This window comes from Perna viridis, chromosome 10 (assembly GCF_037379345.1).
Source record: "Perna viridis isolate PV_CMFRI_1.1 ecotype Kerala chromosome 10, ASM3737934v1, whole genome shotgun sequence".
Lineage (NCBI taxonomy): Eukaryota > Metazoa > Mollusca > Bivalvia > Mytilida > Mytilidae > Perna > Perna viridis.
Window position 1 is genome coordinate 38,438,235 of NC_142454.1, and position 15,379 is coordinate 38,453,613.

At 31.5% G+C, this 15,379-nt stretch overlaps 2 protein-coding genes across 3 annotated transcripts in view; both read left to right on the top strand.

Annotated features, from left to right (window-relative positions):
- The window catches only part of LOC148605670 (transcription intermediary factor 1-beta-like), a 577,346-nt gene that overhangs the window by 515,882 nt on the left and 46,085 nt on the right, over positions 1–15,379 (top strand). The window lies entirely within an intron of this gene.
- The window catches only part of LOC148605675 (transcription intermediary factor 1-beta-like), a 229,238-nt gene that overhangs the window by 161,019 nt on the left and 52,840 nt on the right, over positions 1–15,379 (top strand). The gene's annotated exons all lie outside the window — the stretch shown is intronic.

Below are 15,379 nucleotides of genomic sequence, written 5' to 3' on the forward strand. Positions count from 1 at the left end.
AAAGCTTCAAATGATTCCATGAATGCTCATACAGTTGCATGACAAATAGTTAGTCTGTTTGAAACAGGCTACGTAATCATTGCTGAAAGCGCTGTAATTCAAAAGTTAACCGAAAAAAAATGGATCAGGAAAATAAAGAATATGAAGTGTTAAATTTGGTTAAATTTCTTTGTATTTGTTTTTCCTTTCTTACAGATGACTACCATTTTTTACGGTAAAGATTATTTAATTAAAACTTTTTTTTCTGTTGGAGTACCTACAGTATTACTTTTTCGTAACCTCGCTCCCCATTCTTCAATGTGTACAAAAATGGTAATATGTAGTCACCGTTTCCGAATCGTTTGATAATAAGCATTGACATCTCTAAAACAGAGACACGTTAACTCTTCTCATAGGACAATAAATATATATTGTTGATACATCCATAAATGTGTTAGGTTCCGAAAGCTGTCTTTTAAAATATACTCCCACTACATTTTGTTAGGTGACCGTACACCTTACATTTATATATAGGAACCTAAATTGCCGATGACCATATTTTTAATAGTATAAAACAAATCACTATTTACGATCGTTAAATACAAAACAAGCCCATGTATCGCCTAACATTAAGCAAAAGCCTGGCGAGAATATAACGATAAATAAACATGTACTAATAATTTCCAATCGTCATTGAAAAAGAAAAATCAAAGTCCTTTTGTACTGAATTAATTTACATTGACTTTTTTCAGTTGCCTTAAAAAGACTGACTTCTTGGTTATTAAAACATTTCAACCATTATTGTATGGTAATACTGTAAAGTTCCAACATTGTTGTCCCAACTTATACAACGGAGGCAATTACTCACACTTGTACACAATATTCATACTTTTGTAGTGACTTAAGCGTATGATTTTTAAAGTATACAATCTGAGTTTTATTTTGACCACATTTGAACAATACATACTCAGATAATCCATTTACAATGCATTATTCAAGAATAAGTATGTATAAGTACTACTCAGTAGGGTGACCATTTGATGTAGTAGTGACTATCGAGACTTTTGCTTTGGGATACTTTATAATTATGTCCCTTTGAATTTTCCTATGTTCATGAAAATCGCCATTTTATTTTGTTTTCAACTAATTTCATTGATGAAAAAAATAGTTTCACCAATTTTGTGTTGTGTATTCTTTTAAAGGATCAGGACATATTTGTTCCAAGATACACATCGTATCAGATATGCATATAATACTTTTTCTCGTAAGTTCGTTTAGAGTACAGATGTATACCTTTACTGAACTACATCGAACATTTTATTGTGTACGTTTTATTATAGACTATGGCCAGTATGATTAAGTGAAATAAACACATAAAACAGATTAGAACTAATTGAGTTATTTGCTTCAAATTAAATGGTGTTTCAGGACAAGTAAAACATATATATCATACACACATTTATTTAAAAAAAAGGCTTTTTGAGACATTTCATTTAAACATTTTGAAAAAAAGTAGCGAGAAATGTAGTAAAGAAAAAATACAACACTTAACATACATATACACTGGTCCTTGTGACACATACGGTACTATTATAATAAATCGGAGTATAATAAATAATAGTGTGAGTTAAAAAAAAAACACACACAAGCAAACGTAAAATAACATTTAAGACTGAAAAATGCCAATGTTCAATACAGACATGATATTATGAACAGTTTTTTTTTATTATTCTGCATTGATATATATATCAAACAACACAATTTTTAAATAAGATACGTTATGATCAAACCCATTAGGCTATAGGCAAGTTGAATAATTACGAAAATGCCATGTTTTTCGTCAAAAAGTTATGCAAATACATGCGTATGATTTAAATATGTGCACAATCCTTGTAATATGTATCCCCATCCTATTATACAATTGACCCACTCCCATTTGTTATAACGTTGCGTACGTTGTTGGTGTCACATACGACTGAACCGGGGGCTGGTTAGGAAAAAGTTAAATGTTGCTGTTAGAGTGTGGAGTTGTCAAAGGAAATATAGATATTAAAATGTTCGAAAATGGTTATTGTTTAAGAATTGTTATCATAAATCTTTGAAAGATGCCATTAATTGTGGATGAAAACAATAGTCGATCACAACAACGTCCATTTTCATATGTGGACGGATAACATTAAGAAATGCCTGCTTCACATTTCACCAATATATCTAAGTTGTTTCTTGATGTATTATCATTAGACAAACTTTTTTATGGAAAGAGCAATTTGTGTTTTTCAGGACGTAATAATAAGCGTATTACAATATTACAAATGTCTCCCCTTTGATGTGGACAATGCAATAATAGAAATAAATCTATTTGAAGACAAAATGTTGACATTTTTGTCTTTAAATTATGCGAAAAGCTTTTTTTTTATCGGGTCTTTTATTAAATATTTTGACAATGTATTACCTTACCACAATGAACATATATAAAATGTTCAATCACTCTTTTTGTTAAAAGCCTTCTTGTCCGTATTTCAATTATATCACAAATCTTAATCTTTTCGACGCTGGCCATTGGCTACTTTCTTGCTTACGGTTGTAAAATATAACAACGAATAGTATTTTTTACCAAAGTATATTCTCGCTTAAAAGACTATATAATTATTCAGAATATCATGTATATTCTAAAAATAATGAGTTTTATTGTCTAATAGTAGATAATTACGCACGTATGTTGTGATGTCACGTTGTCTTTTTCCCAACGTTTTCTTCACTTTGCGTGCTAGCCAGTCTTTATCAAAAGCTTCTTTTGTTAGCTTTGAGTGAACTTATAACTATGAACTTTTGAGATTTACATGTATATAAGCTGCAGTTAGTATATTCTAAAAATAATGGTACTTGGTGAAACATGTATCTTAGCGCAGCATTTTGTCTGTGTCTGACCAAAATGTCACAACATCTAGAATTGGTATTTTATTTATTCACGCGTACAGCATGTGAAATTCGAAAGAATTGTTCAAAAAGGGAAATGGTGTTAAGTAGATTTCTTCATATACTAAAAAAAGTTTTAATCCTCTATGATTTTATCTTTTATCAATTTTTTCTTTGGCTTAACAAATGGGTTAAACACTCCGTGAGACGTCCACGTTTCCCATTTCGTTCGTGCATCGTCTATCGTGTGTTTACACGTCGTTTTGCGTTCGTTTAAACGCACGATAAACGCACGTTAGAAGCGTTCATTTAAACGCACGATAAACGCACGTTAGAAGCGTTCATTTAAACGCACGATAAAAGCGTTCGTTTATCGTACGTTTAAATGCTCGATAGGAGTGTTCGTTTAAACGCATGATAGAAGAGTTCGTTTATCGTGCGTTTGGTGAGCGTTTGGCGATCGTTTAGGTTTCGTGCTTGAGGAAACCTAAACGCCTCAAGGAGTGTATATATATGTAAAACCGTGTCTAACAAATATATCACAAAGCACAGTTTTGACGCTTCCAAAATAACGTTCTGTTTTGCGACATACAAACTCTTTTAACGTCAATTTTAAAAACAATAAAAAATATTGAAGAGGTACGAACCTAGATTAAATTAATATGACTGTGGATGTAAGGATTAAAGAAAAAATACGATTTTTGCGAATCTTATCAAATAATGAAAGAAATATTGAAAAGTAAACAGGAAAAAGAAAGCCCTTCCTCTTGCGCGCACTCCTGTCTGTTCATATGCAATGATGTCCGGATGAAATCGGGATCAACGTGTCTTCATCAAAGTATTTTGAAGTTTGTAGACACGCGCTTACACCTTCGCTAGTGAAATATTGTAAAAGCACCACATATCTTGCACCTGTCTAAATTATAAGAAACAGACAATTTTATTCTACGGTGATATTAAAGTTTAGGTTCTGATATGTTGCAATTTTAGTGTAATTGCAATTTTGCTGAATCAGCATGTTTAATTGTTACATAGAATTGAAGGCTTTGCGCGTGTGTCGGTAATAATTCACAACTATTGCTATTTGTTAATTTTCAATCGTTAAACACTGAAGAGATTTTACAGACATTTGACTATTATATGTATTTACATATTTCAACAATAATTAAATATCGAGTTGTGGGTGCCATTTTCCTATCTTACTGCAAATTCCACGATAAATGAAAAAAATGCAATGGTTGATATTTTCATCCCGGTGAGGTTGTTGTCTCTTTAACATACACACCATACCTATTTTCGTTATATGTATTATTGTATAAATGATGATAAGTTTGGTAAGGTCTTTTACTCCCTCCCCCTTTTAATTTATGTGTTTTTGTTTTCTTTTAATTCAATACAGTATTATGCACGTTCATACTACGATGGTGAATTTACAAATAAATTTGGAATCAATGCCTCTATAAAGGTTTATACACGTAGAAAACACAACAATCCATGAGTATATATTCAAAGATAGTTCACTGTATCGACGCTAGTGCATACCAAACATTGAAAACGAACAAGATTTTTGAATAGCCTTCCATTTACAATGAAACATATACGGATTTTTCATCAATGAAAGATATGATGAAAAACATACACTCACTTTGTTGGGACCAAAGGGTATACTGATATAGAAGGTATTGCTTTGTTGTCTACCTTTTCAATAAATTCGTTTGAAATGTAGCAGACCGTTCCTAATATTTAAACATAAACAAACATGCTTGACGAAACCAAACGAATACTTGATAACAATAAGAGAAAGTAATGGCATTTGCTCGTTTCTGGAAAGTTTCTTTATCTTTAATTGCGTTTTGTTCTCGACACTGACAGAAAGTTGTTATGAGTGCGTTTATAAAACGTTGGACACCCGTTTATGTATATTGCAAGGACAAAAGTGTTAAGTGGTATACCGGTAACTATCATTATATAAGTATGATGTGATTGTTAATGGTTAGAGATTACAAAGGGCAGTTGTCGCGCCGATCTATGAGGGTATGGAAAATGGGTGTGTAATTTACATGCACATGAGAGAACGTAAAAGTCTCTTTAAAATAAAAAAAAATGTATCGTCCATGATAAAAGTGGAGTGGAAGCAGATGACTGAAAAAAAAAAGAAAAAAAAATTGTGAAACGCACATTCTTCCAAACAAAAACCGCGGGCGTATTGTCTGCCCTGAACAGGTTTGTTGATAAAGGTTACCAATTTCAATTATTTGATTATTCTTTGAACCTTATTTTACAAATAGAGATATTAGTCCCCTAAATGCATTACCACATAAAAAAACTGTCTTTTTTGACATTGTATGACATCACATTTTGTCTTTGTAGTACTTATTTTCACTACTCCAAATCAAGTTTGCTGGAAATATGAAACTAAAACTTTTGATGATAATTGCATTCTTCAATATATTCTGAGCTTTTTTTTTCACTAACTGTGAAACTTTTAAGTGGATATCCCAGCTTGTCTATATGGTGTATATTTAGGTATTCCACCAGCTGTATAAATGATTGAACAGTATGGCGTGTTTATTTGTTGTTTCCGTTCATTTTTTTTATCTTTCATTTTGCTACAATTATGTATGAAGTCTTTGAGACCACAATTGTGGTTGATTTTCGATTGCTATATGAGCAAAACGATATTGGGTGTGGCTAATGTGTGTGTGAATACTGCCCACTTTGAATGATATAAACAAACACACGAAACATGTTGATGTGTAACAGATGTTTTCATTCATTTCATGAATAAACATCAAACACATATTTCATCAAAAATATTAAACTTTATGTTTTAGAAAAGTTATATTATATTCCTGAAAAATCACTTACACACGTACACGGTAGCATGGCCACGCGCGTAATCATGTACGAAAACAGACAAAAACAATCGTCGATGAATGAAACATTGTACATGTCCATATTTAGTACACCGCGACATTATTATGCAAACAACTATTGTCATATCTAACATCCTTCTACTTTCTGTAAAAGTACTTTAATACATAGATCAGGGAAGAAACAGAAGTTCATGGATTCCTGAATTCGTGGTTTTGAGGTTTTCAGTACACACATCAATGGAAATCTACTATTCGTTGGGAACTAAATTTCGTGAAATTTCCTGCCTAAGAAAACCACAAAAATTGGTACCACGAATAATAGTACTTTCACAGTAATTCACTCTTTCCTTCATAATATATAATACAAAGGACTAGTTCTTATTTTCACTGATAAACGACCATTTCAAGAGACAATACGAAAAGTGTACAGCCAAATAATGACAAATATGGGAGTGTAAGTTTATTATTAAAGGTCACGAAAATGTTGTCCTATTAAAAACAAAATTAATCACAGAAACTTGAGTTTGTCATTAATTCACTATGGACTGACAATTTATCGGTATTTACCAAAAATATTAGTAAATTAATGATAAACTAGTGTTTCGTGATTTATTTCTTAATTAGTCTTCTAAGGTGTGTATATATATTCTTTGTAGGATCCTCCCAGGGTACTGGCACGTTTCTCCCAGTTTCCTTGTTATGGTCATCAAAACATGGCGTGGTAAACACATAAAAACCAATACACATCAATCAGAACTTTATAGATCTGGTATAAGCCTTTATGAGGATGCTGCTTATATTCATTCGTAGAGTTTCATTGTTTACATTTAATGATTTTGGACAAGAATGATGTCTAGCTTGTTAAGGTTTAGTGTATCCTGGCGATGTCTTTACACTTACACCTCGACTTTTTATTTTTATATTAGCATTGCTGCTTGGAAGATTAATAGTATCTACAAACTATTGTTTTCAGGTGAAGTAAGATGAATTTCCATTGTACGTTGTTGCTTTTATTTGTACCTGTGGATTTGAATTCGTTTATTCTGCTGTATAAATGTGATCATACTTCCTTTAAAAAAAACTAATTGAATAATACAGGGCTACACGTGCTACAAACTTTCATTTATGAAGAGTAATATCATTGAATGCAAAATTGGCCAAAGGATAATTAAGCCAATTGCAGCATGCTTCTTTTGCCATTCGAGCTATTTGTGTCATAAATCCAGTATCTATAAGCTTCTATAAGGATTTTCCTTATATCATTTGAAATTTAATAAGTTAACTTTTCTAATTTACTCTTTGGTACAAAAATTGTAAGGTTGTGTCGTGTGACATGCTCAAATATCAAATCTTTATTAAAACCTTTTCTATTGTTCGGTTCTCTGAAAATGAAAGTGTTTATTTTTACTAACCTTTACCAAATGGAGAGCTTAAACGAGCTTATTCGAGGAAAACCCTTATATTATAAAGAACATGCTTGAAACATTAAGAGTAATCACACATCTACAATCATTTGAAAGTATGCTTTCAACTTTGTTTGAAGGATTATTGCCTTCATGGAAAATGAACCATCAAATAAAATGAATTCAAATCTATTGAAATTGAGGAGACATATACTACGAAATGATATATTTATGAACAAAAGAAGAATGTTAGTTTAAACGTAATTAAACAAATATGCACAACTTTAAAAGCAAAAATGCATGGTGAAAAGGGATTCATATTTTATAGTAATACCCAAACCTTTACACTCAATATTTCATATTATGATATCCAATATGCAGTTTAATCCTGTAACAAAACACATTACCTATGACCAGTATGCAGGTCACCTTTACATAAAGTTGTTCAGTTGTCAGTGTATTCCAATCAATGGTAATTAAATCAAACTTTGTAGTTTTATCTTGATATGTCATACAAACCTTTCAATTGACAGTGTTAAATAAATCTATGTCACGTCGTGGTAATTTAACTGAAAGTTCCGATGGAAATAATGTTAATGATGATTAGGAAATTCTGAAATTATTTTCCGGCTTTTCACACCAGTCACGAAAATCGAACACTGCAAGGGAAGTTGCAACAGTTTAAAAGGTCAGTGATAATATTCAAATGGAGGCTACACCGGTATGATACCAGTGTTAATGAAAGCGGAAAATCTCAAATCAAAAACTGGAGATTTTAAACAGATGAGATGTGTCTAAAGCTATTACTATTATTTTTAATGTTCATTTGGAACTTTTTGTCACGAGGAAGATGAGTCTTAAACCATTCAAAGATACCAAAAAAGTTTCATCAGTTCTGCAACCACAATGAAGAGATAGGTATCAATCTTTTTGGAGATGATATAGGAAAGAAATTGAATCATATTAATGAGGCAAAAAAGTTAAACAAAAATATCTCAAGTGTAAGAGTAAGAGGCAGAGGATATGGCCAATATCATACACAACAGCAGAACAGTTTTTTTGTTAAGAAGAAGAGACGAATGCCGTCAAAATTATCAGTCAAAGAACACAATTCGCAAGAGACAGAGGCCAAAGCAGGTTTACATGCAGTCAAAAGAAAAAGTTTTAAAGGTGAGAAAATGTATCAAGTGTAAAAATACAACAGGTAATTTGAAGAATGTTTTCTTTAAATGTAATAACGTTACAACTGATAAATGGGTGTTATCAACTGTAAAAGAATATAAAACTGAGTTTGAAAAATGTCCACATCAAACTAAAACTGTGCCTCCCAATTCAAATGATGCTGAAAAAGTTTCGATTCAGAAAGAGGTAAATGACATGTTGAGTAAAGGAACAATCATGAGGTACTTCAAGAAGAAAATTAATTTATTTCTAATATTTTTTTGGTAAAAAAATTGAAAGTACAGATCAGTTATAAATTTGAAAAAAAAACAAATGAGTTTGTCTCTTATCATTTTAAACAAGAGAATTTAGATGTTATCCTTAAAGGAATAAAAAGGGACAGTTATTTTACTTCTTTAGATTTAATTGACACCTTTTTTTCGATTGCAATAGATGAGACTGCTAGAAAATTTTTAAAATTTATTTTGAATGATGAGCTTTAACTTTTCCAATGTCTTCTTTTTGGCCAGGCATCTTCGTCTCGCGTTTTCACTACAGTGCTCAAAGTTCCCTTGATTACTCTCTTACATAGATGACTCATTGGTACAGGCAGGTGGTTATGGATGTAGTGTCCAAATTACAGGGTAGGTCAAATCATTTATTGAACCTGTTGGCGCTCATATCAATTATGGAAAATCGGATTTTATTATACCTCAGATAATTATCTTTTTAGGATATATTATTGATTCAATTCTGTTCAAAGTTTTTCTACCAAATGATAAGATACAGAAAATTATTGAAATGTCAACATTGATTTTAAGGAATTCAAAAGTGTTAATAAGAGATGTAGCAAAGCTTATAGGGTTATATTCTAGTGTCCGGTATGCCATAACAAATGCTCATCTTTTTCATAGGTATTTGGATATTGTTGAAACTCAAGCCTTATAAGATTCAAACAATGATTACATTTTTTATGTCCTTAACTGATAGGAGTAAAGACAAAATGCAATGGTGGCTAGACAACATTTAATTAGAAAATGATAGAGCTATAAAAAGAGAGTCTTCTAGTCATTATCTGCACTCCGATGCATCCATGGATGGCTGGGGTGTTTTTGGAAAGTCATTTTCTACTCAAGGTCGCTGGAATCGACAAGAGTAGAAAATGAATGCATTTAAATGTATTCGAACTAAAAACTGTTTTATTTGGTCTGATTTCTCTGTGTTAACATATGAATGGAGTTCATATCCAAATAAAATCAGATAGTTCTACAGGTACTATATAAATAATCAAGGTGGTTCAGTGTTATCTGTGTTAGAAATTACTAAATACATTTGATTTTGATGTATAAATAAAAGAAACTATTTATATCTGCAGTATATTTTCCAGGAAAGGAAAAAGTGGTACCTGATAATTTATCAAGGTGTTTGAAAGATACCTCAGAGTGGAGACTGAAGCTTCAATATTTAGAAAAATATGACTCATTTGTTTAATATTTTTTGTAGCAGAAATAGATTTGTTTACTTCTAGACCTGTTTGTAAGTTGATATCCCAGTCCTCATGCTTGGGCTACTGATGCTCTTTCAATTACATTGCGATTTATCAATCCATATATTTTTCTTCCTTTCAGTCAGATCAGCAGAGTTTTGATCAAGATCAAGGAGTACAAGGTAAGAAAAGCAATTATAATAGTACCAATGTGGACCACTCAGATGTGGCTTCCAATAGTTTTAGAATCATTTATAGCTTCTCTTATAAAGTTGCCACCGTGCTCGGATTTACTAACATTAGTACACAACAAGCAAAAATGTTCTTTGTTGTGTATATCTGTTTTCCATGTCTGGTTTTTGTGCCTGGATTATATTCTTTTGAATACCACTATAACCTTGGTTTCCTTGATTACTCTTTCAGGCAAACAAACAAACATTATATTTCATTCTTGAAAAAAGTCCACCAATATCCAATATGAATATGTTTGGAGAAAATGGTATTGTGGTGTCATAAACGACAGCCTGATTCCCTTGCTTCACATATGAGTTTGTTTTTAGATTATTTATCCGTCTTATTTCAAGAGGGAAAGTCTTACAGCTATATTAATTCACATAAATCTGCAATATTATCAGACACTGACAATGAGTGGGATCGATAGTTTTCAAACAAATATTACGGCGAGATTCTAAAATTAATATTGATTGCACAAAACTTTCTACATCCTAATGCATTATATGTGTTTGATAAAACATTTACTTTACTTTTTTTTTTCTTTTCGGAATGGGAGAAGGCATTGGACAACGGAAAATAAGTCGATGCAATGGGGGATGGAGCAATGGGGAATGGGGCTATGGGGAATGGGGTATGGGGCAATAGGGAACGGGGGATGGGGCAATGAGGTATGGGCAAGTGGAAAGTTTATCTTATACAGGGACTGAAGCATCTGTGACGTAAATATTTGTTAACTGCTTATATAGAGAAAGAGTGTAGGAAAATTTTCCGTAGTGCATTTCAGCTAAATTTGACCTATCAATATCTTTAAAAAAATTACAAACACTTTCATGGTTATTTCTCGTGGTTATCATGTATAATTAATTGGTCAATGCAATAAAATCTCTGCGTTTTTTTTTCCTGTATGTGCTACGCCTTATATACATTTTTCCCGATTCTTAGACGAAAAAGTACTTAATAATCAACTGAAATCATAGAGACGTTCATTCCATTGAATCCTTTAAAGAATTCCAACCATTTTCGGACTTGTTTAGATAAACAAATGTTGTTTCCCCATGTTTATCTACTATTTAGTAGTCATTGATATTTACAGCAGTCATGTACAGGTGTATTTCACTTTTATTCCTGTTCTTGAATTGTTAATGTTATTTACCACGCATGGAAAATGGTTAAAGACTAAATTCAAAAGAGAAAAACAAATATGTAAAAAAAGAGACAGCAAATATGTTATGAATTGATTATCTGGTAACCTACCAATGCAATGTATTTCAGTGGTCATAATATGAAGTGGTAAAACATGTTTTGTCACAATCATACTGTATAAATAATTCTGCTTCATTATATATTGAAGAAATCATACAATTCGACATTTTGCACGTTACTTTCTATATAAGATATACATAGTATATCTCTAGTGCAACTAAATAAATTGTGCGAGATATTTCGTTTAGTTTTTTGCCCAACTGTACAAATTAACCATCCACCGTCGTTTTTTTGTTTTTTTGTTTTTTTGTTTTTTTTGTTTTTGTTTTTGTTTTTTTTTTTGTTTTTGTTTTTGTTTTTTTTGTTTTGTTTTTTGTTTTTTGTTTTTTGTTTTTTTTTTTTTTTTTTGGGGGGGGGTTGACTATACAAACAAAAATGTTTCAATCAATGCATTGTGTGTCTATGACAAATACATTTTGTCTAACACAACGGTAAAAAAATATAGCATCAGTCATTTTTTGGTCAATATTACCAAAATGAAATGTTTATGTAGAACTATGTCAACACTTTTTAGGTTTAGCCAAAAAAAATGTCGATGTCAACGCTTTTAATGTTGAGTTAGACAAAAAATGTATTCCATCTTTTTCCATTGCGGTAGACAAAATGTGTCTAACGCATATAAGCATAGTGTTAGACTTTTTGTGTCCTTCTCAACACTAAATTTGCTTTGATTTTTTTAAGGCAACCTACTTTTGTGTCGACTCTGACAAATTGTGTTTTTAATGAAGTTGATATGGTCAAAATATGACTAAGCAAAACGAAAAAAGCGTTTAAGTAGTCTATATTTGTATTCATCAATAATATGTTGACTGTACATGGTCACTACATTAAATATTCCAGCTAGCAGTTACATTCTTTTAAGGCTTAATATTTATGTACGTGTACATACTTGTCACTGGCGTTCTAATTATGAAATGAAAAATCACGCAACCTGTTTAACATGATTTTCGATGAACCCGAGAATCAGATTAAAAGATCTCAGGTAGATTATGGCAATCAGACTAATAAACAAGTGAATCACGTTTAATTAACAAATACAGGTGATAATCAAACTAGATGCTATGTTATTTACGGGTACACACGAAATTTTACCGGAATTACATACGTTGAACACGATTGGGATTATTACATGTACATGCTGTAGTTACTATCGGTAGTTAATCTAAACATTATTTTTATATTGTTTATACCTCTTTTGTTATCTGTCCAGAGACAGAATTAGTGATCTCGGGTATTTATAACCTCGTCTTAAAAATATCATTGTCTAAAAATATCCAGAGATAATCAAATACTAGTATTATACTCAGTCAGAATCTGAGCCGTAGCAAAAACATATTCATAACAAATAATAACAGTATATATCTGGTCCTGTTCTTCTAATTCAAAAAGGCTTCTAATGCGTTTCCGATTTCCTCCATACATGTAATAGACACATTTTTCTTGTATTAACACCGCAAAAAATGAAGACTAATCTGAGGAATCAAGTGGCAAAAATATACTGAAAGAGTCCATCGCTCAAAATCTAATAGTCTGGCCATTCGATTAAGAAATTATCCTCATTCTCAACGTTACAAGTTGTACAGTATATTGCCATAAATGAAAATACAAAGTCGTTTGATTTTTTTTAACAGAATTACCGAATTCCAGTCAGCGTTTAACCCTTCATATATGTTGGTATTATAGGTTAAAGGGGTGTGATTAAACATTATGTATTGAATACACCTATGACTTATAAAAGAAAAAGACATCAAAACATTTAAATACATGCAAGTCCCTTGTGCTGGCGGTTTTGGCGTCCTTAACAATCATAGCTTGCGTTTGAATCTTACCGTGGCAAATTCTAGACTACAGCAAATGATGAAATTTATTTTGCAATGAGCACATTTCTTGTTTTGTTAACTGTTTAATTATCCGAAAACTAGTACCAAAAATATGTGCTTCGTTTCACCAATAAAATAAATGCCATAACGTTTTTGTTATTATAAAATATATTGTGTTAAGTTAATTGAAGACTGCCTACATCCTTACCAACTTACCCGAATACTATTGTCAAGCAAAGAAGGCGGCTGCAACCTTTTACTACTAGTTTTTTTTTTTAATTTGTTTGTTTTTGTTTTGTTTTGTTTTGTTTTTGTTTTGTTTTGTTTTGTTTTGTTTATTTTTTTTTGTTTGGGTTTTGTCTTGGTTTTGTTTTTTGTTTTGTTTTTGTTTTGTTTTGTTTTGTTTTGTTTTTTGTTTGTTTGTTTGTTTTTTTTGTCTTTGTTTTAGTTTTTTTATGATTATTTTTTTCTCGTTTGTTTCAAAGCGTCTGCGAAGGTTGTTTTTGTTTTTTTTCTTGTAAGTCAAGAGGCATCTATTTGAAAAAGTTATTTTTTTCTGTTTTCGGTGCAAGAATGCCACGCCAATGCGTCCATACTTCATCTCAACCAATCAAAATCAATGAAAATGCATTTTAATTCATTGATTAATATAGGTATTTTCGCATAAAATTTATTTCTTTGTAAGAGCTGTTCTAGTAGTGTTTAGTATTTGTTGGACAACAAATCACAATTAAAATTGTTCTAAAATGTAGTAACAATTGTCTAATACGATTGATGGTTCTTTCACTGTGATCAAATAGTGTAAATTACTGTAAGATAATCATCTATTTGTTCAACAAAAGAGCTGTCTGCACGTCTCACCAAACTTGTGTCTGCAGTGAAGGAAGGGAAACAATACTGTGAAACTATTTACGAGCATAGGCGTAGTAATCATATTTGGATTTGCGAAACTTTTAAGTGATCTAAAATTTTTATTATTTGTTGAAGTTAACTTTATTTAAACTTTTGACTTTTCAATATTATATATAACATTGCCACACAATAAATCAAAAATCCTTCTAAAGGGAATCATCCACAAAGTTTTAAATGCAAGAATGGCAATTTTTACATTTAATTTTATTTAAGGCTACAACTCTACATATTATACCACAACAATAAATTTCCCTGATTATAAAATGAAGTCCTCAAAAGGCTTTGAAATCACAAGATTGCCACATAAAAAGAACGCATTACAATTGGCTTGATTTGTGTCTGTGTAACTTACCTCCGACGAATATAGTGGGAATATTAGGATATTGTAAGGCACCAAAATCTGTCGTATTAGAATCGAAATTAATCATGATAACTCAATTTAATCATCGTTTACAAGGCTGGACGTCGATATTGACATTCAAACCATCGCTATTGGTAAAATATTTTTTTTAAAAATGACCAGTCCGTTGTAAAACAGTAATAAAATTGAGCTTCTTTTATTTGTTATTTACATGTACCCCACTATACAAAACAATTGTGAACTAAATACTTTTGTTCATTGCGCAAACAAATTAGTTCAAAACTAGCGAAAAGGAACGTCAAAGTTTTAAAAGACGGATAAAATTAAGCAATGAAAACCAAATACAACAAAATAGGAAAGGATCCATTGTCTGCCAATACTGCATGTGCAATATTGTAAATCGATATTTGGCAGTTATTTTCAGAATAACTTGGGAACTACGTATTGCCTTTAGAACTGTAAACAATATGGCGACCTCCGTGTCGATGTCGCTGAGAAAATTAGTCATACATTTGTTTCTGCATGTAATATTTCTCCAACTGGAAAAAATTATTTGAATATTGAAATCGTGACTTGTTTTATGTGATGTATGAATAAATGGTATTTTTGTGTTATTTTGTAACCGTATGCTGGTCTATCCCTCTCTTTATGCATTCCACTGCAGACGACCGGCAGTCGTCCAAAAATATCTTCCGACAGTGAAACGGAATCTGTATCGCCATTTAACATGGACTGGACGCTGACGTTGAACATCCAGAATCTTAATGTTTATATGCATCTACCGCCAAATTCCTTGCATGACTAACATGCTTCGTGGCGTAATGATCCATGTGTAAAACAATTCATTTTTGTGATAGGTGATTTTCACGATATAAAATTCAAAATAAATCATAAATTTACGAACTCATTTCAGCGCCCATTGTCAACCATTTCTTCATAAAAGTGCGTCGCCGGTTTCGCAAAAAAAG